Source organism: Ambystoma mexicanum, chromosome 11 (genome assembly GCF_040938575.1).
Source record: "Ambystoma mexicanum isolate Mex_15411 chromosome 11, UKY_AmexF1_1, whole genome shotgun sequence".
NCBI classification, from domain to species: domain Eukaryota; kingdom Metazoa; phylum Chordata; class Amphibia; order Caudata; family Ambystomatidae; genus Ambystoma; species Ambystoma mexicanum.
The window spans coordinates 27,809,385-27,834,645 of NC_090934.1; the positions used below are offsets into that span (position 1 = coordinate 27,809,385).

At 50.0% G+C, this 25,261-nt stretch overlaps 1 protein-coding gene across 3 annotated transcripts in view; it reads right to left on the bottom strand.

The window, feature by feature from the left end:
* The window catches only part of NHSL3 (NHS like 3), a 566,971-nt gene that overhangs the window by 25,182 nt on the left and 516,528 nt on the right, over positions 1–25,261 (bottom strand). The gene's annotated exons all lie outside the window — the stretch shown is intronic.

Consider the following 25,261-nt stretch of genomic DNA (forward strand, 5'->3'; position numbering starts at 1 on the left):
GAAGTTGGTAATGGAACTGTGTCCTTGTGTCGAAGAAGCCTGAGAGTGTGCTATTCTCGAGTAAACCTCCTTGTCCCGTGCTGAAAATGTGGGGAAGGGAGGCCAACGGCCTAAACATCCTAACTCATCATTTTGTGAATACTTCTTTCTTTTTCATGACAACTACACCCCACACTATTTGTATTTAGAGGTAAGGATTGATAATATATTTTTTTTTTTTTAGTATAGGCCCTTTTATTTTGACGAGACTCCACTAGGACTGTATTATCATTTGATGGTTGTAGCTTGTTCCCATCTGTAGATTAATCACACCCTTGTTAAAGTTTAATAAACACCCTTGAATTGTGATCATTTCTGTCTGTCTTACTTTGATACCATGCCTTCCTTACAGAATATAAATCAAGTTCCTGGCCGGAGCAGGTTTTTGCCATGACACCCTCACAAGGACAGCTGCGGCAGTATTACACGTCAGTAGTGTCGTGTGGGAGGAGCTTACTGTTAGGGAGAATTCTCTGTTTAGGCTGAATTTCCTAACCTAGTGAGTCCCCCAGCAGCTTTGCTGGATTTTTGGGGTTTATTTTTTCTCCTGCCAAGAGTGAGACTCTTTTACCCTCACTCTTGGGCATGACTTGAGAGTGTTTCTGTGACTTGCTATGTGCTTATGGGCTATGGGGTATTTTTTCCCCATAGGCTATCATTGGTTTTTGAATGTGTGTTACACAGCACCCTCAGTGCAGTAACACAGGGGTGTCATAGAGACCCCCAAACATACACTCCACACGCTGGGACTGACTACTGTCTCCCTGGGTCTGTAAAGTCCCCATTGACTTTACTAGTCTTAATTTAGGAACTTAACCAGTACAAACCATCATACTGTGGAAGTACTGGTAGGGGCAATTAGATTGCCCCTGGGTTTGTTGTCGAGGGGGTACTGTCCCGTCCCCCCTCGCCGAGTTTCTGGCTGGTGGCAGTGGATACCACAGAAATATTCCACCGGAATATTTCCCAATGGGATTTCCCATTGTTTTTAATGCACCACTTTTTGGTGCAATGTTAAAGATACCGCCGGTTTATTTATTTAATATAAATTCACCGGTTGGGATTTTTTGCCAGAACTCGGCGCCAAAATGGCGTCTAGGTTCACTTCAGTAACCCTGAACCCGAGTCGAGCCTTTGTTCCACTTTTGGCGGGCTTCTGCACAGAAGCCCTCCAAAGTGGTGCCATTCTGTCTGGGTACCACAGGGGGTGTGGGAGGGGGTTTAGGCACCCTGGACTGAGTTGCCTTGCCAACTCATGTCGCACTCTGGTGTGATTGGCCCAAGTGGTGAGCCACCCCGCTCACCACTTAGCATGTTTGAGTGACAGCTAGGCTGTATGAATGGGGGTTTGCTGCATAAAAGCAGGGTTTTTGGGACTGGTTCTTCAGAAGTCGCCACAGGACCTAAGAAGCCGAAGAGGGAGAAGCCGAGCCGACCTGCCAAGAGACACCACTGGTGGAGCCCTGCGGAACCGTCTCACCACTTTTCCTGACGACAGAAGAGATCTCCCGCCGGAGAGTCTTCTTCCCTTGACTGGTGGGGACAACCAGTTTCTGCCTTCTTTTCGCCGCCCTGAAGCATCTCGTGGCCGCCTTGCCTGTGCCAAGCACCCCGGCAACCGGGATACCACTTTTTACCTCAACCGCGAAAGAGGGGTAACATCCTTTTAACGGGAAAAACTCCACGGCTGGTTTCTTCCCTGGTAGTGCAACGACCTTCAGCTTTCCTCCACGACGAGATCTTCTCCTCCCCTGGACGACGCTGCGACTTGCACCCACTACCAGGAACAACTGCCCCCGCTGGAGGATCCTTTCCATTTTAAAAGGTACTGTGTTCCGCCCGGCTTCCCTTGCAACCAATTGTACGGGGTAGATTTAGCCCTCGGCCCTGGGTAAGCCTGGGACACCCTAACTAAACTTTTCTTAACTGGGAAAAACCTTTTCTACTCACCTGTAAAGACTTGACATTGTGTGATCTTGGGCATCTTTTTGCCTGGCTTTCCCTAAAGTGGGCCTGGCAACCGAACTTCCTTGCTCCTCAATAGACTGCCTTTCTACACTCACTGTGAATCTCTGAAAAGTGTTTTGCCTTGCTGTTTTCACTTCTTTTGCCTTTTCACTCCCTTTTAACTAACTTGTTGGAGTGCCATCTAACGTTAAGCACTCACCTCTGTTTGGAAATAAGTGGTGTTAACTTAGACTTGTCCAACAAATAACTAGGGATGTACATATGAGTAATAGTGACTGTGTTTTGACTTACTTACCTTTTCTGTGCTAGTGTAATTTATGAGTGTATCTTTTAAATAAATAATTATATACTTTTACACCTAGCTCTGGTCAGTGTTTGCTTGTACTATTGTGCCTCTGTACCTATTATGTATGCTCTGTATACTGCCTAACTCTTCTTGAGGGAAGTCTGACTGCTCAGCCACAGCTACCAGGTAAATCTGGGTGGTACAGACTGCTACCAAGTGAGTTTACTGCCAAACACCTGTAGTCTTAAATCTTTTGCAGTGGTCCCAGAGGGAACTGCACAGGTTTCTGTCTAACACTGGTGTACAGCGGTGGGATTTGTATTGAGCATACACTTTAGTGTACTTTTGAGATACCTGCAACTAACCACAAAGCTTAAGCACAAAAAGAAAACAAAAAGTCATATTCTAACCTGTCTACTATGGAACGTTATAGTCAAGAGTCCCTTGCTACAAAAACTGCTGATTGTCTAATACTTCTCTGTAAGCATAAGAATCTCATGACTAAAGGAAAGAAAATGGAGCTAATAGAAAGGTTGTTAGAAAACCAAAGTCTGGATGATGGTTCAGAGGAACCTAACACTCCAGCAAATGTAGAGAACAGCAATGATATTGATATTGAACAAAGTATTGGTGATCTTGGATCAGAACCAGAAGAGGAGGATGAAACTATTGTAGATGTTCCCTCTAGGCCTCTGTCTGCTCTACCAGCTGTACCTACTGGGCCTTTTCCAGGTCCCACATTTGGTCCTCAGTACTATGAACTGGAGAAAATGAAACTTGAATTAGAGTACAAGAAACTTAATGCTCAAACTGACAAAGAACTAAGGCTAAGAGAAATGGAGCTCAAGTATGAGCTAGAAATGAAGAAATTGTCTGTTGAGAATGCTTCTCTCTCTGGCTCCTCTAGAAGTTCCAGTCCTAAAAGACCCTGGATGCCTAAAGAATTGATTGGTATGTATGAGCCTAAGTTGGATGTGTTGGATTGGTTGTCTATGTTTGAGTATAATCATGGGCTCCAGAACATCACAGGTAATGAGTTACTCACCTGGTTGTTCTGTAGGCTTCCCCCTGTTGCGACTGATGCAGTAATGGAGTTGGGGGAGGAGGATAGGAAAGAGTATGAATGTGTGAAACTAGCTTTGATAGCTAGGTTTGGGAAGACCCCTTCCCAGTATCTTAAGAGGTTTAGAAGCCTCAAAAAGCATGATGGTACCCCTTGGGCTACCTGGGTGTGTGAAGGGTTGACAAACTTAGAGGGATGGATTAAGGGTTACAAAGTGAACACTTATGAAGGAATGAGAAATCTTGTAATGATGGAGTCAATTTATGATGCCTGCTCTCCTGAGCTCAGACAGCACTTGGCTGACTCACGGGAATTAGATCCTAGAAAGCTAGCTAAGGCTGCTGACTTGTGGGTGGCCAACAGGGCTACTCACAAGGATTCTGGGGTAACTCAGAAGAAGGATGAGGGGAGACAGCCTAAGAAAGACTCCAAAGAGAATTCAAATAATTCCAATTCCAAAGAGGGCCCCAAACCACACCCTAAGGGTAAGCCACCTGGGAAACCACAGCAGAGTAGTATACCTTCTGGTGCCAAACCAGAAGGAGGTCAGAACAAGCCTCCAAAGGCCCTTGGATCCTGTTATGTTTGTAAGGCTACTGACCATGTGAAAGGAGATCCCAGATGTAAGGGTAAACCTTCAGGGGTCCAGCTTGTCTCCTTAGCCTTCGCTCCAGAGGAGGAAGTCCCTATGGCAAGTGGAAACTTTCTACTACTGGCTGATGAACCCACTGGAGTCTCAGCCAGTGTTTCTTTAGTCTCTATGGGGTTGTGGGAACAACAGAATTTAGATGTCTATAATTCTATCCCAGATAATACTAAAGAGTATTATAAGGACAGTGTCCACGTGAATGGTCAGGAGACTCCTGCCATCAGGGACACTGGGGCCAGCATAACTGTGGTGGATGAATCATTTTTCAAGGCAGAGGATGTTGCTAAGGCACCCAAATGCCTCACCAAGTTAGCTGGAGGGCCTGTGCAGATGTGTCCCCAGTTACCAGTTCTCATCCAGTGTAATGATATGGCTGTGAAGATACCTGTCAGTATACAATGTGAAGTACCAGGAAGGGTTCTGTTGGGTAATGACCTGAAAGCTCTTGGGGTTGTGTCACATACCCCCAGACCTCCTAGTAAAAGGTTACAGGAGCTCACCAAACCTGCAAGAGAGAAAACCCTGTGAGGTTTATCTCAGGAGATGATGACAGAAATCACTCCTCTTCCACTGGAGCAACTTACTGCAGTAACTACCAGATCAGGAGCAAAGGGGCAACCCAAGACTCCTAGAAAAAAACCTACAGCAAGCACTCCAGTGCTTCCCACAAGGACTTCCCCGAGGTTGTCCAAAGTTACACCTGTAACTCCACCTCCAGCTGAGGCTGAGAGGGAGGTACAACCCTGTCTGGTTGAACTAGACTCTGAAGAAGAGCTAGTAGGAGGCCCAGAACTTATTGGAGACCTGGACCCGGCTGACCATCCTGAGCTGCAGTCTTTACTGGCAGAAGGGGGACCCAGCAGGTCAGCTTTTCGTAAGGGACAAAGAGAATATCCAACTCTGGAGGGCCTTCGCCAACAGGCAGCTTCTCAGGCTGATGGGCAAGAGCCTGGGAAGTATAGGTTACACTGGGAAGATGGCCTCTTCTACAGTGAACCAACTGAATCTGAATCTGGAGCCTACCAACGCCTGGTAGTGCCCCAAGAGAACAGACAACAGTTCTTGCAACTAGGCCACGAGATTCCTTTGGCTGGTCACTTGAGTTTCAAGAAGACCAAGGAAAGGCTCTCTCTCTACTTTTATTGGCCAAAGATGGGGGCTGAAGTAGATAGATATTGCAGGAGCTGCCACACCTGCCAGACTTCTGGTAAGGTGGGTTCCAAGAATGTGGCACCTTTAGTGCCTCTCCCAGTTGTGGGAGTCCCATTTGAGAGGGTAGGGATTGACATTGTTGGTCCCCTTGATGCCCCATCCTCCTCAGGCAACAGGTTTATCCTTGTTGTAGTAGACCATGCTACTAGGTACCCTGAGGCAATTCCTGTTAGGACTGTTACAGCTCCGGCTGTAGCTAAGGCCCTCCTTGGTATTTTTACCAGGGTTGGGTTTCCTAAGGAGGTGATCTCCGACAGGGGGTCAAATTTTATGTCCCACTACATGAAAGCCATGTGGAAAACCTGCGGAGTTACCTACAAGTTCTCAACCACATACCACCCTCAGACAAACGGGTTGGTAGAAAGGTTTAACAGAACCATGAAGAGCATGATAGGTGCTTTAGAAGAACCCCTTAAGAAGAAGTGGGACCTTCTATTGCCATGCCTTCTCTTTGCTTATAGAGAAGTCCCTCAGGAGGGAGAAGGTTACTCTCCCTTTGAACTTCTCTATGGCCATCCAGTCAGAGGCCCCTTGGCCCTGATTAAGGAGGGGTTGGAGAGTGCTCCTTCCCCCAAGCCAGTCAGAGTGACTGACTATGTGATAGGTCTCCGAAGGAGAATGTCACACATGATGGCAGAAGTAAGTGACAACTTGAAAGCTGGACAAGCTCTGATCAAACATTGAAATGATCAGAAGGCTAACATGGTTGAGTTTACTCAAGACCAGCTAGTTCTAGTTATGCTCCCAACAAGGCAGAGGGCATTGCAAGACAAATGGATGGGACCCTTCAAGGTTGTGGGGAAACTTGGAGAGGTCAACTATCTGGTGGATCTGGGCAAACCCAGGGAAGCTCCCAGAGTCTTCCACACCAACCGCCTCAAAGCCTACGTCTCTAGACCAGAAGTAGGAGCCTTTCTTCTAGCTTCATCAGAAGAGGAGGAGGAGAGTGAAGCTCTACCTGACCTCCTGAGAGGCTTACCTTTGGACGAAAAGGTTGAAGGAGTTAATCTCTCTTCAGATCTGACCCCTGAGCAACAGGAGGAGTGCTAAGCTATGTTAAATCAGTTTGCCCCCCTGTTCTCACTTTCACCAGGCTTGACCCCTTGGGGACAGCATGATATACTCACTGGTGACTGCCTGTCAAAAGCAGAGGATACAGGATGTCAGAACATGTCAGAACCCACATCAAAGGTGAGGTCAAGAAGATGCTTGATCTCGGGGTAATAGAGCCCTCTACTAGTACATGGTCTAGCCCAGTGGTGTTAGTACCAAAAGCAGGATCCAAAGAGTTGAGATTCTGTGTGGACTATAGAGCTCTTAATGCAGTCACCAAGATTGATGCCCACCCTTTGCCAAGGACAGATGAGTTGGTGGATAAACTTGGTGCAGCCAAGTACCTCAGCACACTGGACCTTACGTCGGGCTATTGGCAAATAGCCCTGACAGAGCATGCCAAGGAGAAAACTGCATTTTCTACCCCAGTTGGCCTATACCAATTCAAGGTTATGCCTTTTGGACTAAAAAATGCACCTGCAACATTCCAAAGGATGGTGAACCAAGTTCTAGCTGGGATGGAGGATTTCTGCATGGCATACTTGGATGACATTGCAGTCTTCAGCCACTCCTGGGAGGACCATGTGAACCACTTAGGACATGTTTTGCAGGCTCTTGAGCAGGCCAATCTGACCATAAAGGCAAGCAAATGCCAAATTGGACAGAGTAAAGTGGTCTACCTTGGACATGAGGTAGGAGGTGGTGAGATAAGGCCTTTGCTCAGCAAGATTGAAGCTGTGCAAAATTGGACAACACCTACTACTCAGACCCAGGTGAGAGCCTTCTTAGGCCTCACTGGGTACTACAGCAATTTCATTGAGAACTATGGGACCATAGCTTCTCCTCTGAATGTAATATCCTCTCCAAAATTCCCCAAGAAGGTCAAATGGAATGAGGAATGCAATCAGGCCTTTGAAAACCTGAAGAAAGCTCTTTGCCAAGCTCCAGTATTCCGAGCTCCTGACTACCACCAACCTTTCATTGTACAAACTGATGCTTCCAATGTAGGTATAGGTGCAGTTCTTAGCCAACTGGATGAGAAGGGTAGGGAACACCCCATTTGCTTCATCAGTAGAAAACTGAAGGATCCTGAAACAAGGTGGGCAACCATAGAAAGAGAATTCTTTGCTATTGTGTGGGCACTGAAGAAGTTTAGGCCATACTTGTATGGTTCTACTTTTGTCATTCAGACTGACCACCAACCCTTGAGATGGTTAATGCAAATGAAAGGGGAAAATCCAAAACTATTGAGATGGTCAATCTGCCTCCAGGGGTTTGATTTCACCATTGAGCACAGGTCAGGGTGTCACCATCAAAATGCTGATGGACTCTCTAGGATGTATGTCATCGACTAGAGGTATGAGGTTCATCCAGGAGTGGATTAAATCCTCCTGTCCCTTAGTCTGGGGGGGGGGGGGGCGAGTGTTAGGGAGAATTCTCTGTTTAGGCTGAATTTCCTAACCTAGTGAGTCCCCCAGCAGCTTTGCTGGATTTTTGGGGTTTATTTTTTCTCCTGCCAAGAGTGAGACTCTTTTACCCTCAATTCTTGGGCATGACTTGAGAGTGTTTCTGTGACTTGCTATGTGCTTATGGGCTATGGGGTATTTTTTCCCCATAGGCTATCATTGGTTTTTGAATGTGTGTTACACAGCACCCTCAGTGCAGTAACACAGGGGTGTCAGAGACCCCCACACATAGACTCCACACCCTGGGACTGACTACTGTCTCCCTGGGTCTGTAAAGTCCCCATTGACTTTACTAGTCTTAACTTAGGAACTTAACCAGTACAAACCATCATACTGTGGATGTACTGGTAGGGGCAATTAGATTGCCCCTGGGTTTGTTGTCGATGGGGTACTGTCCCGTCCCCCCTCGCCGAGTTTCTGGCTGGTGGCAGTGGATACCACAGAAATATTCCACTGGAATATTTGCCAATGGGATTTCCCATTGATTTTAATGCACCACTTTTTGGTGCAATGTTAAAGATACCGCCGGTTTATTTATTTAATATAAATTCACCGGTTGGGATTTTTTGCCAGAACTCGCCGCCAAAATGGCGTCTAGGTTCACGTCAGTAACCCTGAACCCGAGTCGAGCCTTTGTTCCACTTTTGGCGGGCTTCTGCACAGAAGCCCTCCAAAGTGGTGCCATTCTGTCTGGGTACCACAGGGGGTGTGGGAGGGGGTTTAGGCACCCTGGACTGAGTTGCCTTGCCAACTCATGTCGCACTCTGGTGTGATTGGCCCAAGGGGTGAGCCACCCCGCTCACCATTTAGCATGTTTGAGTGACAGCTAGGCTGTATGAATGGGGGTTTGCTGCATAAAAGCAGGGTTTTTTGGACTGGTTCTTCAGAAGTCGCCACAGGACCTAAGAAGCCGAAGAGGGAGAAGCCGAGCCGACCTGCCAAGACGACACCACTGGTGGAGCCCTGCGGAACCGTCTCACCACTTTTCCCGACCACAGAGGAGATCTCCCGCCGGAGAGTCTTCTTCCCTTGACTGGTGGGGACAACCAGTTTCTGCCTTCTTTTCGCCGCCCTGAAGCATCTCATGGCCGCCTTGCCTGTGCCAAGCACCCCGGCAACCGGGATACCACTTTTTACCTCAACCGCGAAAGAGGGGTAACATCCTTTTAACCGGAAAAACTCCACGGCTGGTTTCTTCCCTGGTAGTGCAACGACCTTCAGCTTTCCTCCACGACGAGATCTTCTCCTCCCCTGGACGATGCCGCGACTTGCACCCACTACCAGGAACAACTGCCCCGCTGGAGGATCCTTTCCATTTTAAAGGTACTGTGTTCCGCCCAGCTTCCCTTGCCACCAATTGTACAGGGTAGATTTAGCCCTCGGCTCTCGACCCTGGGTAAGCCTGGGACACCCTAACTAAACTTTTCTTAACTGGGAAAAACCTTTTCTACTCACCTGTAAAGACTTGTGACATTGTGTGATCTTGGGCATCTTTTTGCCTGGCTTTCCCTAGTGTGTGCCTGGCAACCGAACTTCCTTGCTCCTCAAAAGACTGCCTTTCTACACTCACTGTGAATCTCTGAAAAGTGTTTTGCCTTGCTGTTTTCACTTCTTTTGCCTTTTCCCTCCCTTTTAACTAACTTGTTGGAGTTCCATCTAACGTTAAGCGGTCACCTCTGTTTGGAAATAAGTGGTGTTAACTTAGACTTGTCCAACAAATAACTAGGGATGTACATATGAGTAATAGTGACTGTGTTTTGACTTACTTACCTTTTCTGTGCTAGTGTAATTTATGAGTGTGTCTTTTAAATAAATAATTATATACTTTTACACCTAGCTCTGGTCAGTGTTTGCTTGTACTATTGTGCCTCTGTACCTATTATGTATGCTCTGTATACTGCCTAACTCTTCTTGAGGGAAGTCTGACTGCTCAGCCACATCTACCAGGTAAATCTGGGTGGTACAGACTGCTACCAAGTGAGTTTACTGCCAAACACCTGTAGTCTTAAATCTTTTGCAGTGGTCCCAGAAGGAACTGCACAGGTTTCTGTCTAACACTTACTGCATGATATCCATAAGGTTCCACTTGACCAGAATCTTTCTTCAGCGGACAGTCTAAGTTTTTCCACAGCTTTGGCACTTGTTCTCTGAAAGGGCACACTGGGTTTCCCCAAGCCAAGGCTTGCATAAAATCAATCTCTGGTGAGGTGTCTAACCCCCTGGTGTTGTTAAAGTTGGATGATAGGGCAGTCAGGAGCATCCCCAACTTCAAAGATTTGGCTCATCTTTGTGAGGAATTGAGAGCAGGAGACGAGTGAGGTGTCGGAGCAGAGGAAGGCTGTGCTGAGTGCTTTGGTGCCTGAAGGCAGAACTGGGTGATACTGGAGAGCAACAGTCTCCGCCAGCGGGACGGAATCGGTCCAGCAGATATATGCCGGCAATCAAAAGATGCGTCTTATCTAGCTTCAAAAAGCACAGTGGTTCCTTGCTCCACCATCTGCACCTTTGCCGACGTCGAGCATCTGGCATCTGAATGTCTCATACTACTCTGTAGTATAGGAGCTTGTGAGGAATAGTACCTTCACTTCCTTTGCATTTGATGACTTCTCTGAGGTACCATAAGTGCTGGAGAGGGGAGCGGCTGCTTCTTTACTCTAGGAAGAGGATCAAGAATGCAGTTTTGAGGCGTAGCTGGTGCTTCTTATTCCCGTCTTTTCTGTTTTTACCATGTGAGCAGGGCTACTACATTTCAGTTTTGGAGGCGCACGTCTTCTTGGTTGAAGGCTCCAAAGCCAGTTACTTTGATGGGCTGTGCTTCCCACCCTTGTGAAGAGTAGATTTTAGCAACACACTCCAGTGCATAAACTGACAGGAGCCACAGCCCTGTGTGTGGTGTCCATTCCCTAGGCAGCAAAGAGACACCTTATGCAGGCTAGACATGGACCTCTTCTTCATACAACCCATGCTGGACTTGAAGCTGAGGCCTGATCCTGTGGGGGGCAGGAGGAGTTAGACATGACAGTTGAAAAATTGTTAGATGAGTTAGTGGTGGCCCAATAAGGAACAAGTTACTTACCTGTAACTGTTGTTCTCCAGCATGGGTCTGGCATGGATTCACATGCTCATGAATATGAATATTCCCCGTCGTCAGGCTGGGAATCCTCGGTAAAGAAAAAACCAGTATCAGTTTCGTTTCTGATCTGTCTTTCGTAGTAATATCCAATCACTGGTCTCTGCGTCATACTGACCACAGCCAATGACTGCCCTCTACCTAAGCACTGCCTCTGGCAGCCATCTTCAGATTTGGAAGCACGTGAAGTGGCAGTATGACCAAGTGAAGAGCCGCAGAGGGGTAGGCGGGAGGGTTCGCATGTGAATCCATGCCAGACCCATGCTGGAGAACAACAGTTACAGGTAAGTAACTTGTTCCTTCTCCAGCATGGGGTCTGGCATGGATTCACATGCTCATGAATAAAGAATACATAGCAGTACACACATGCACAACAACGGGAGGTGGCAACGGCTCAACATTAAGCAGTACATCAAACTCAACATTAAGCATCTTACCTCCTCACCAGGCTCACCTCAGGCGAACAGGTTGCGCAGCACTGCTTGGCCGACCCTGGACTCCTCCCTGGAATCCCGATCGACGCAGTAGAATTTCGTGAAGGTGTGCGTCGACCTCCACGTAGCAGCCCTGCATATGTCCAGCAGGGGCACACCAGAAAGGAACGCCGTGGTAGCTGCGATCGCTCTGGTGGAATGGGCTCTCGGACGGCCAGGCAGCGGTCGGTTTGCCAACCGATGACAGTACATGATACAGCCGGAGAGCCATCTGGAAATGGAAGCCTTCGAGAGAGCCTTCCCCTGATTGACAGGTCCAAAGTTCACAAAGAGTTGTGACGTCTTCCGAAAGCACTTCGTGCGGTCCACGTAGAACTTCAGCGCTCTAGCCACATCCAGCGAGTGCAAAGTCCTCTCAGCCGGCGACGAAGGCGACGGGAAGAACACAGGCAACACCAAGGGTTCGTTGAGATGGAAGTCCGACGGTACCTTGGGCATGAAGGAGGGGTGCGTCCTGAGCACTACCCTCGTGTCGTGAAAAGTCAAGTACGGGGCCTTGCATGAAAGGGCCTGGATCTCTCCCACCCGTCGTGCGGAGGTGATGGCCACAAGAAACGCTGTTTTCCACGACAGAAACTTCAACGGGGCCGAGTGCAGAGGCTTGAACGGAGGTCCCATGAGCTTGGTCAGCACCACGTTGAGCTCCCACGCCGGGGCCGGAGCCTTCACCGGCGGGAACGATCTGAACAGTCCCTTCATGAACTCTTTCACCAGACGATGAGACCACAAGGACGTCCGGCCCGTGGTTCTGGTGTATCGGGAGATCGCAGCAAGATGAATCTTGATGGACGCGTGTGCCAGTCCAGCTTTGGCCAGCGTCAGCAGGTACGGCAGTACCTGGGGAGCCGTAATCCGTAGAGGGTTAATCTTCTGTGCGTGGCACCAGACAGAGAACCTCTTCCATTTGTGTCCGTAGCATTTAAGAGTCGAGGACGCCCTGGCCTTTGCAAGAACCTCTCTGCAGTCGGCCGGTATGTCGTATCCTCCAAACTCTAGCGCTGCAGGAGCCAGGCCTGCAAGTTCAGCGATTTCGGGTCGTGGTGGAGGATGGCGTCTCCTTCCCTGGAGAGTAGATCCGCGTCCACCGGCAGCTTGATTGGCGGGGACGCTGACAAGTCCAGAAGGTCCGGGAACCATATCTGCCTCGGCCACGCAGGTGCGACGAGGATCATCCTGCACCGTGACCTCTTGAGCTGGTTGACGAGCCGGATTAGCAGTGGCAAAGGAGGGAACGCGTAGAGGAACAGGCCCTCCCAGGGGAACGAGAAAGGATCGCCCATGCTCTTCGCCTGGGGAAACCTGCTGGCGAACCTCCGGCACTTGGAGTTCGTCGCCGTCGCGAACAGGTCGATCTGGGGTGTGCCCCACCGTCGGAAGAGGCGATCCACTAGATCCTGCCGTAGTTCCCACTCGTGGCACGAGCGCAGCTCCCTGCTGAGTGAGTCGGCGATGGTGTTTTTTATCCCTGCCAGATGAAACGGCACCAGAAACATCCTTTGGGCGACGGCCCAATGCCACAGGTCCTGCGCCTCCTTGGACAGCGCTGGGGACCTGGTTCCGCCCTGTTTCCTGATGTAAAACATGGTGGTGGTGTTGTCGGTGAAGATCCTCACCACCTTGCTCTTGAGGGATGGAAGGAAGGACCTGAGGGCCCAGAACACTGCACGGAGCTCCAGGACGTTGATATGGAGGGACTTCTCCGTCGGGAGCCAAAGGCCTCTCGCGTGCAGATTTTCGGTGTGCGCTCCCCACCCTTCCAGGGAGGCATCGGTGGTCACTGTCTCCTGGTGGTCTGGGGTCTGGAAGTCCATGCCCGCCGTCAGATGCGTGCGGTTGCCCCACCACCGGACCACTCGGCGGAAACTCTCGTCGAGTGTGATCCTCTCCTCGAAGCTGCCCGTCGTTTGGATCCAGCGCGCGTCCAGGAACTCCTGCAACGGGCGCATCCGGAGCCTGCACATGGGAATGAGGTAGATGCAGGAAGCCATCATTCCGAGGAGGGACTTGATGGACCTCACCTTGGCCGCGTCGGAAACCAACATCCGCTGTACCTTGCCCAGGATGGACCTTGTCCTTTCCTCCGACGGGGAGGCCAGAAGGGACACTGTGTCGAGCTTCGCTCCCAGAAACAGTGCGTTTTGCGCGGGTACCAGGTGAGACTTGGCATAGTTCACGGAGAATCCCAGGTCCGTGAGAAGTTGGACGGTCCTTGCCGTGTGATCCACGGCGAGCTCCCTCGTCTTGGCTCGGATGAGCCAGTCGTCCAGGTAGGGGTAGACGTGGATCCCCTCGCGGCGCAGCTGCGCCGCCACCGGTGCAAGGCACTTGGTGAATACCCTGGGTGCCGACCGTAGTCCGAAGGGGAGGGCTTTGAACTGGTAGTGACGCCCTTGGACCACAAACCTGAGGAATTTTCGGTGCCCCTTTAGGATGGGAATATGGAAGTAGGCATCCTCCAAATCCAACGACGACAGGAAGTCTCCTTCCTCCAGCTGACCCAGGACGTGCTGGAGGGTGACCATCCAGAACTTTTGCGCCTTGATGAACTTGTTCAGACGTCGCAGGTCCAGGATGGGGCGCCATCCCCCCGTCTTCTTCTTCACGAGGAAGTATCTCGAGTAAACTCCAGAGCCCCGAAGCCTCTTTGGGACGAGTTCGATGGCGCCCTTCCTGAGCATCGCCTTTACCTCCAGGAGAAGTTGAGGGACGTGAAGTTCTTTCCTGGCCACGGGGGGGACGCGCGGACACCTTCTTTGAAACTCGAGCGCGTGGCCCCGGGCCAAGGCGTCCAGCACCCAACGGTCGGTGGAGATGGACTCCCACACACTGACGAAGCTCGCCAGCCGGCCTCCCACCGGGGTGCTTCGGTGGGGGCCCGACCCCACGGTCGGTTCAATCCTGCTTCGACGAGGCTTTGCCGCCTTGACCTCCTTGGCGACGACGGCGGGGTCCGCCAGACTTGCCTCGTCCTCTGTAGGCCTCCTGAGCCGACGAGCGGGCCGCTTGACGGTAGGTGGAGAAACCGCCGCCGGAACTTTTGGAGGCGCCCTTGCCTCCGCTGCTCCGAAAGGGCGTCCGTCGTTGTTGCAGAACTCCAAGGGCCCGGGCCGTCTCGGTGTCCGCTTTAATGGCCTGAAGGGAATCGTTCACTGTTTTCCCAAACAGGTTGTTCCCATCGAAGGGCATGTCCAGGACTCTGGTCTGAACGTCTTGACGGAAGTCCGTAGCCTTGAGCCCTCCACGCCGCCTAAGGCAAACGCCGTTGCCCAACTGGCGGAACCCAGTGTCGGCGATGTCCGTCGCAACGGTAATGGCGTGGTCCGAAGCCACCTCACCTTCCTGCAGGATCTCCAGGGCCTCTGCCCTCTTGTCGTCCGGCAAGAAGTCCAGCAGGGGAGCCAGTTTGTACCAGAGCTCCCTGTCGTAGCGGGCCACGATAGCCAAGGCGTTGGCCGCTTTAATCGTCGTCGCCGCAGACGAGATGACCCTGCGTCCCATAGCGTCCAATTTCTTTCCCTCGCCGTCCGGTGGGGAAGTCGATGTGGAGGCCGCACCCCCCCCGCTTTTTTCCTGGCCGCCGCGGAGACGACGGAGTCCAGGGTAGGCTGCGCCCGGAGGCACAGGGGGGCCGTGTCCGGGACCCGGTACTTCTTCTCGTACCGGTCTCTTCTAGCTGGCGTCGTGGAAGGGTTCTTGAGGAGGGTGAGGCCCTCATCCCAAATGTCGTCCAATAGAGGCACTGAGAAGACCGTCTTCCTCTTGGCCTCGCGCCGCTGATAAAGGAAACCTTCCTTCTTCTTCTCCTCAGGGCAGAGTTGGAAAAGCTCGGATGCCCTGGTGATCATGGAGTGGAACGATCCAATCTCGTCGGGCGGAGAAGCCCTGGTGGGAGGCGACGACGGTACATCCTCGTCGTATACCTCGTCGTCCGTACCCGTCGCTGCCGTGTCAGTCCCCGTATCATCCCCTCGGGTGGACGGGGAGGAGGGCTGGAAGGGGCGCGACGGCTGAAAAGGAGGCGGAGGGTGGATCCTTCTTTTCTTGGTAGGGGGAACACCAGAAGGTCCCGGTTCTGGGTCCCCCGACGGGAGAGGTTCCGTCGGCAACGGTAGTCTCGTCCTTATCTCTGAGCATAAGGACTGTATAGCCAACAAAATAGCCGCCGAGTTGTCTCGCGGCGCTGGCAGAGGGGAATCCGACGGGCGATCAGGGGCCCCGTCGGTACCCTCGACGATGCCGTCGTCACCTGCGTCGGGATCCATCCCGACGGGCCGGTCTTCTTCCACGCCGAGGCCGTGGCTTAAGACTTCGACCAGCTCCTCCTCCGAGGTTGAGGCCGAATCTACGACGACGCCCTGCCCCCCCTTTTTCTTCCCCGCGGGGGATTTCACGGGGGTCCTATCGATGGGCACAAAAGAGGACTCCCTCCGAGGTGGCAGAGAGACTCTGAGCCCCGAGGTCGCCGCCACTGGTGTAGCCTCCACAGGCTGAGCCAGGGCCGCCGCGACAGTTTCGATAGAGGGCTTGGCCGGATGGATTAAGGCCTTCACCACCCTAGGTGCGCTCACCGCCTTATCCTTGAGGTGGGGGACACTGCCTCGCTCCCCCTCCGCCTTCGAGCTCGACCGGGGCCTCTCCAGGAGCTTCGCCGGGTGCTCGGCCTTCCTCTTACCCGACCCAGAGCGTTGGCTCGTGGTTCATGGTGCCGGGGAGGGTGCGCCCTGCCTGACGCCCGTAGAGCCCGACCGTTCGGCGCTCCCGGTGCCAGCGGACTCGCGGTGCTTGGCCTTATGTTGGACCCCCGTCGCCGGGGCGTCCTCAAAGGTCTTAGAAGACCGCTCGGCTTTCTTCCTCTTCTTCTCGCCGGACGGGCTCTTCCCTTCCAGCCAGTTGGCGAGACGTTGATGGCGGTCCTTCATGGTCCGCTCCGACATGTTGCCGCAACACGCACAGTCCTTCTCCACGTGCGTCTTGTCCTCATGTAGGCAGTAAAGACAAAAAGAGTGTTCGTCCTCCTTGAAGACGTTCTGCAGCTGGCATCCAGGGCAGACCCTGAACAGCTTTCCGGGCGTCGAGCTCCCCTTCTCCTGGGCCATGACCGGGCCTGAGAAACTTCTGGAGTCCTCCAAAAGCGTAGCTCGACGAAATCTTCACCCTTGAGGGGCGCAGACGAATCTGACACGGGTCCCCGTTGATCGGATGGAGAATCGGTGGAGCTTGAGGCTCTTTTGACCGAAAAAACGAAGTTTTTGAGAAAAAACGTGAAAAAATAGCACTAACGCTCGAGAGCAATAGCACGAGGATCCCAACACATGAACGTGCGGTAAAAATCTGCAGATGGCTGCCAGAGGCGGTGCTTAGGTAGAGGGCAGTCATTGGCTGTGGTCAGTATGACGCAGAGACCAGTGATTGGTTATTACTACGAAAGACAGATCAGAAACGAAACTGATACTGGTTTTTTCTTTACCGAGGATTCCCAGCCTGACGACGGGGAATATTCATATTCATGAGCATGTGAATCCATGCCAGACCCCATGCTGGAGAAGCAGCAAACTGAGTGTGTGAGAAAAAAAAAGGAGTGAGGCGTTGCCCCTCATGAACTCCTTTCATTTTTCCTGACACACTCAGTTTGCATGCAGTTTTTCCGTGTATACTGCCCATGACGTCAAATCCGGAGTCGTAAGCACCTAGGATGCAGAGCCAAAACTAAACTCAACTATGACCCCGGTGGCTGAAAAAGTTTCTGAAGCAACACTGACTATATATCTAAGATGAGCAATCTGTGAGAGTAAGGCATCCATTAGAAAATGAATGGCAGCCTGCTGAGGGCGCTAACCCAGATACTGGTGGAAACGCCAAAGCCACCATTGAGAACTAAAGAAGCTTACATCCTTGGAGCAACCTTTGGCAGGTGGGGTCAAAATGACCTCCTTACAAATACCTAGCTCGGAGGGGGTAGAAATACTAACCAGAAGACACCAGAGGGGAAGCTATAGGTCTTGCCACTAGTGTGTTGGAGATGGGAAAGTATAGGTCTTGCCTTGGTAAAGCATCAAGCGACCACAAAAGCAGACGTTGTGATGAACCGGGGTTGCCCGGGTAGGAGTTCATTGAGGTGATAACTCATGGGAAAGGTCAAGTCAAAGACGCGTGCTTGGGACATAAAACTACCATGAGGCTAAGTGATCTGAAGGGTCTGGAGGCTCTGAGTGCTGGTCTAGCATAGGCTCATCGCATTGGGCTCTGGGGCTACGTGACCCAAAGAGACTGAAGGCCCGGAGGTGGTTGGATAGCATAGACTTTCTGCATTGAACTCTGGGGCTAAGTGATTCAAAGGGTGTGGAGGCCCTGAGGTAGTGGTATACCTTAGGCCCTTTGCATTGTCTTGGGACTGGTTGTTCCCACCAGCCAAAGGGAAGGAGTCCTCTTCGGAGCTCCTCCGTCGCACAGAAAACAGGATCAAGACAGCATTGGTCTCTTCACAGTCTTGCAAAGGGTCTGCAGGCGTCTCTGGTCGTCGTCTTCTTTGGTGTCATAAATCACCAATGTATCAACTGAAAAGGATACAGTAACCAAAAAAGGATACAATTTGGTAGGGCTCTTCCGGATCCTATTTTCGCACGACTTGATTGTAGGTAGGTCGATTTAGACCTTCCAAATGATACAACTCTCTGACTGAATGAAACAGGCAGAGAGATGGATCACTGGAAAGGGTGTGGGAATTGTGTAGGAAGTATGCCTAGGATAGATAAAGTATCATAAGAAACTGTCCCAATCGAATTACTAAAATAACACAGTATTAGCATTAATTCAGACACTGACCTTATGGCAAAACTGAAGTAATCCACGAAAGTTTCTTGAAGAAAACCAGGAGTTGAAAAAACGACAAAGGAAGGGTATATTAGTAAGGGAGACTTATCCCGAACGGCACGAGGCTCTCGCTAGATACCGGGTTGGTGCACCACAGGATAGCGTCCAAAGTACTGTGCACAATCACCTTCCAATAGTTCATGAAATACTTCCTTTCCCACGAAGAACAAAAATTAGAATTTCACCTGTTAACTGTCAGAGGTACCAAAGGTTCAAAGTAGTTCAGAAAATCACGTGCAGCCAGGCCAGCCACGCTTGGAGACAGCGTTTCCGCGTGGAGATTTAGCACGCAAACTGGATACAAGCAGCCCAGGATAGCCGCGCTTGAAAACAGCGTCCGCGTGTAGAGATTTAGCACGCGAACAGGATACACGCAGCTCAGGACAGCCGTGCTTGCAGACAGCGTCCGCGGGAGATTTGGCACGCGAACAGGATTCACGCAGCTCAGGACAGCTGCGCTTGCAGACAGCGTCCGCGTGGAGATTTGACACGCGAACAGGATTCACGCAGCTCAGGACAGCCGCGCTTGCAGACAGAATCCGCGTGGAGATTTGACATGCGAACAGGATTCACGTAGCTCAAGACAGCTGCGCTTGCAGACAGAATCCGCGTGGAGATTTGGCACGCAAACACGAAACACGCAGCTCAGGACAGCCGCGCTTGCAGACAGCGTCCGCGTGGAGACTTGGCACACGAACTGGATAAACGCAGCTCAGGACAGCCACGCTTGCAGACAACGTCCGCGTGGAGATTTGGCACGCGAACAGGATACACGCAGCTCAGGAATTAGCGTATGGAGGAAAACACGCTCAAAATAGGCCATAGAAGTTGCTGAAGAGAATGCGAGAACGCAGGTTCGGAGTTCAGCTACAAAACGCCAAAATGGACTTAATCAGAAGCAGCGATCTGAGTTTCTACGCTACTTATATACGCACTGCCGTGATACACGTGACGGAACTAAGTCACGTGAATTTTAACGACGTGAAAAATGCAGACGTCGTTTTCCAGGCAATGCATCGAACAACCTCCATTTTGAGTAGAATGGTCTAGTAGTTCTATGGGCGTAACTCATTTTGTATGGAGAGGTCGTTCCTGGTCCAGAGATATGTCCAGCAGGCATGACATTTGGTTACTTCAGCTTCTAGTGGTCGACTTGCTTTTCACTCCAGAAGCCTCACCTTTTACAGTTCCAGCAGACACACTCCTCTGCAATCTCTCTCAGCATTTTACAGCCAGACCCCCTGTCGGAGCTGGACTTACTCTTGCAGAAAAAGGACAGGGCGATGGAAAACTCCTCCCTTACTTCCTGCCTGCCCAGACACTCTGGAGCCTAGGCAGGAATACCCAAGGTTCCCGCCAAAGGCAAAACAAACACAGGCCTCCCCCTTCCAGAAAGGTATAAAGGGCTGACAAAGAACAACCACGCTAGTAATGGTGAAAAAAGGATGGTCCCAAGTTTGCACTTGGGTGCCCTTACTATGCACCACCGTGGCTATGGACATAGCCTGCGGTACCAAAAAAATACACAATAGTTAGTAGAACACGTCCACTGCCACCAGCCAGAACTAGGTGATTGTCAATGTGACCAAAATGTCATGGGGTAGAGAGAAGGGGAATAACTAGGTATCCCTTTGGCACTCCACTGCCAATCTCTCAGACCATAGAGCTTTGGAAGAGATGCATAGTATCTCTCTATCCCTGAGAACTGTAGGTACTTGGGAATATTAAAAAATAATATTAAAGTGGGACCCTAACGATCCCCAGCAACAATGCCCATAGGGAGCGGTGTGCTGCAGTAGTAAAAACACAGATGCCTTTAAGAGCTATGGAGCAGACAGACTCAATAGTACAGGTAGAATACAAAGAATAGAGATTCCAAAAGACACAGCCTAAAAGAATGAATGAGTGGAAAAAGACTCCACTTATTTAGAATTCAAAGAAAAAGTTCTGGAAGTCCATCAAAATGTGCTGGGAGTCTCGCTAGGAGAGGGGATTAAGCATAATCATGATAAATCTCTCCAACAGTGGGTCTGTCTCTGTAGGACATTTACTTGAATGTGCAGGACAAAAGGGGACTTTATGTGACTACAGCAAAACAAAAGAGGTGATGGCTGGAAGGTTTAGAATAAATCTTAACCTCTGGCATTGCTCTGGGAAACCCTCCACACCATCGTTCTTCACCTTGTTCATTGCGCCATAGGGAACCAAGCTGCACCTCACAGATGAGGCCCAACAAGGCCAAAACATGTCTGGGGTCACTTGTGTTTCAGTGCAGGGGGGATCTGGCCTAGCAGTTCAGGCTGGGCTGCTCTCATTGGTGGCAGTACCTGACTGATTATCATATGGCTGGACGCCGTTTGCAATGGCCGCACAGGGGCTAAAAAACTGTGGTGTGGAACGTTGTCCAGAGCAATACCAGTGGTTCAGATTAATTTGAAATCTTCCATCATGTTTCTGGTCATAGGGGGCTTTACCAGCTTGTTAGGCTGTGTGGTTCGTTAGCTTAAAAGCTCTTCCTGGATTAGGCATCTTGATTGGCTGCTTGTTCGAAATACAACTCCCATCAGAGTTGTAGTTCATTAGTATTTATCACCCTACAGGCGCGAGACAGCGCCGGCGCGACAGTACCAAGCCAGTCTTTGGTCCTTGTCGCTGCCCCGGTTCTTTACAGGTGAGGCTTTTTGTTCTTTTGCATCCTGCACCTAAAACCGAGATATCTTGCATCCACTTGAAGCATTGGAAGCAGCTTGCGGCAATAGCACAATCCTGTCCAGTGGATCATTACGTCTTGCAGACGCTATTTGAATACTGCGCCGCTTATTAACCAAACTATAAGGTACATACAGAAAAGTAGGCTCTCACCAGTAACGTGTTGCCACAGAATGGGATCCCCGAAAGGGAAAAATTTCATGTAAAACGGGAACTAAAAGCATCAAGACAGAGGATACTTTACAGGTTAATAATAAAGTCTCTTCTTTAACCCCACCTCCAGCAGATGTTGCGATTAATATAAGGTGGATTCACCTAAAGACAAGAATAACAAAATAGAAAAAAATCACAAATTGAATATTCTACTACTTAATAGTAGATCTTTAGTAAAACATACCACAGAGGTAGGCAACCACATCTCAGAATATGATGTGGACATTAGTCGGCCCTTCCATGATATGTGCTACGCCCAATGACTATACCATTCGATATAGGAATAGGTAGAACCAAGTATGTGGAGGCGTTGCATTTATTCACAAATCTAATTTGGATGTCTGGGAAACAGATATTACCAGCCACGATGGTTGTAAAACTTTACTCATAAAGGTGCAGACAGAGGCCACTAGGGCAGTGAATATCATGTTGTTATATAGGCCCCCTCTTCCCATGGCCGAATTCATAACACAGATAGGTAACGTGATACTCCCATTACTGAAACACTCCTCAAGATTTATGATGATGTGGAAAGGAAATTAGGGCAATGTGCAAGCTAAAGAGCTAGAAAATATGCTCTCTAACCTGGCCTCTTTCCAAGAAGCCACTCACAAAGGGCAATATTCTAGATAGGATTGCGACATATAACATCACGTCAAGCAAACCCACAATTACTCCTTGACCTTAGTCTGACCACTCCTTTATTCATTGCACCATACGCCTCCCTAACCAAATAAAGCAAGCCTCAGTAGTTAAAACACAGACTACTTCCAGAACTATTTAGAAACTTAAGCCAGAAAATATGCAAGATTGGATCCTGCCACAAAAAACAACCTACCCAATTTGCATACTTCCGAACAATTAATCAAATCATACCAAGAAACAAAAAAGAAGGCCATGAACACTCTGGCCTCTCTCAATACCAAACTTGTGACTCAGAAAAAAAAAGCAAAGCATAGTTTTCTCCTAAATTAAAGTTTCTTAGAATATGCAAAAGAAAATGTTTTTATACGTGGAAATACTCTCAATTAGAATCAGACAAGATTATTTATAGCCTGGCTGCCAAAGAGCATAAACTCACAATGATACAGGCAAAAAAAGATACTTTTGAATTACGAATAGAAAAAGCACAGCATGATTACAAGGAGTTATTTAAAATACTAAAGGAACTAGAGAAGCCCCAGGACAACACACAAGAGGGTCCAGTCAAAGACACTGCCGGGTGCACCTTAATTCAGGATGCTATGATAAAAAACCTGGACTTAATAAAACAGAACATACATAACGCCATGTCGCAGAAAGATTCTAGATACTTACAGCAATGTGGCAGAGAAGAAATCCATGACAGTTTTCCTACAAAGGCAGGCAATACCCATTTTCATTTTTTTGTAAATTACTCTTAATTGGGTTTAGGCAAGGTCAAGCATCAATAAAACTGAACAACATGAGGGATGTACCCTCTAAGAATACATAAGACAACCTGTCATGCCACCCCATTATTTCCCCGCCCTCCCCCAGCCCCCTTTATTCAGGTAACCTCTTCCTTTGGCAGTCGAAAGTCTGAACGGGGCCTTACATGCAAATCCTTGACCGAGTGAACTTTAATGATTTAGTCCCCGTCTCCTCAGGGTATATGGCGCACCACTCGTGCTTATTATCTTGCCGGGGTGGTTCCCTCTTTCTGGACCCCATGCCCACATTACCCTCACCGAAATGTATTGTGAAACTGTAACCATTCAATTTCCACTGAGGAGCTACCCCAGTGGATTGCTTCTGTGATCTTTTCCATTGAGTATTTGTGCTTTGCTGCTCAACCACTCCTGCGCGGTGGGGAGGAACCCCCTTTTCCATTATTTGGCCCGACACACTTGTGCCGGCAGTAATAGAAAATGCACCAAAAACAAGGGCATGCCCCACTGATCTTCACACTTCTCTAGTCCAAACAATACAAGCAAAAGGTCCAACCTGTACACTCCCCCTCCTGCATTCTTGATCCACCCCCAGACCTCGGCCCAAAACACCTGCACCCTGGGACAATCCCATCACATGTGCCAGAAGTCAGCTCTGGCTTCACATCCATGCCAGCAGTGGGGGTCCACCGTTGGGAACATTCTGGACAGACGCATTGGGTCATATTGCCAGCGATGTATCAATTTTATAGCATGAATCTTGTACTGGCATGAAATGGACGTCTAAAAGCTCTCCTACACATCAGCTGCCACAGGTTTTCCCTAATACCATACCTACCCAAGTCTCTCTCCCATCGTGTTCGGAGTCCCCGTATAAACCCAGCCCTGGGTTCCAACAATGCCCCATAGAGGCGTGAGATGAGGCCTTTCACATCTGCATGACCATCCAGAACCACCTCGACTGGCATAAGGTCCCTCTGAATACGCTCCTTCCACTTTTCTGACATGAAAATTCCTTTCAGCCTGAGATATAGCATGCCAAATGCCTCCTTCAGCTTCTGTATCCTTATATATTCCCCTGCTTTCACTAATTGACCCACCCTGGTCAGTCCCACCTCAAACCAAGACTGGTAACGTTTGACCTCGGGTATTGCATCTCTAACCGGTGTTGCCCAAATGTGGCTCATCGGGGAAGGCCAGGTAGTAATTCCCGCCCACTTTCCCCCCATGGCCAGTACTTCCCAGAGAACTCCCAAGATTGCATGGTCTCTAATTCGCCTCGGGAGGCTGTTCTTTGGGACCCAGAGCCATTCCCCCAATGTTGCCAGCAGTAAATGTTGATTTTCCAGGAATACCCACTGCTTATCTGGGTCTTCCCTCAAGTACGGGACCAGTGCCCCGAGTTGTGCCGCCCTGTAGTGCATCAACAGATCTAGTAGGCTTACCCCTCCCCTTCCTTTTGGTAATAGGAGCATCCCATATCCCACCCTGGGCTTCCGCCCCTGCCAGAGGAACCTCAGCATATGTCGCTTAACTTCTTTCAGGTGTGCTTCCGGCGCCTGGATCGGCAGCATTTGGAACAAGTACAATACCCTTGGTAGGAAATTCATTCTTATCGCAATGAGCCTCCACATCCACGACAGCTGCCCCTTGCCCCATTAATCCATTTCGGAAAACAACCTATCAAACAAGGGAGGGTAGTTGGCATGGCTCAGGTCTTTTCCAGTTCGAACGATGTTGACCCCAAGGTACTTCACCCCCTCCAACTGGACCTGCAATCCAAGAGATTCCAATTTTTCTACCTTTCTAACACCATCAAAAGCAAGTGGGAAAACCACTGATTTTCCTATTTTCATCTTGAATATCGAGAACCTCCCGAACTCTTCAGTTACCATCATGGCCGTGGGGATGGACTGGACTGTATTCATTAGGTGTAGCATGACATCGTCTGCGCATAGCCCAATTTTAAACTCTCTATTACCAGACCTGATGCCCTCGATCTGTGCGGTTCTTCTCAGATACTCTGCCAGTATTTCCATTGTTAAAGTGAACAGTAGGGGTGATGGAGGACACCCCTGCCTCACCCCCCTTTGTATCAAAAATGGTCTGCGACGTCCTCCCTTTGACTGTAACCATGGCCATCGGGTTTGCATATAACGCCTGAATGCCCTGCTGGATCCCCTTGCCAAAATCGAGTACCCCATAAAGGAAGCACCAGTCCACACGATGAAAGGCCTTCTCGGTATCTATGGCCACCAGCACTGCATTCCCCTCCATCCCCCAAAAACAGCCCCCATGAGGTGTGGTGTGTTGCACAGGGTGTCTGCCACGAATGAATCCCACTTGATCTGAGTGGATTAGTCTCGGCATAAGGCCCTCCATTCGTGTGGCAAGTATCCTGGTAAAAATGTTTGCGTCAACGTTGAGTATGGCGATGGGTCAATATGATTTGCAGCTCTGCGGGTCTTTTGTATAACCGTAATCAATGCCTTTCCAAAGGACGGGGGGACGTCCCAGTGGCCATGATGTTAGTGAATAGGCCTGCCAGATATTGCGCCATTGGCCCTGTAAAGGTCTTGTAGAACCCTGCTGTATAGCCATCTTCCCCCAGTGCCTTCCCCAGCTTTAGCCCCACTATGGCTTTCAATACTTCCTCCTGTGTGATTGGCTTATCTAATTCAAGACTTTCCCTGCTCTGGA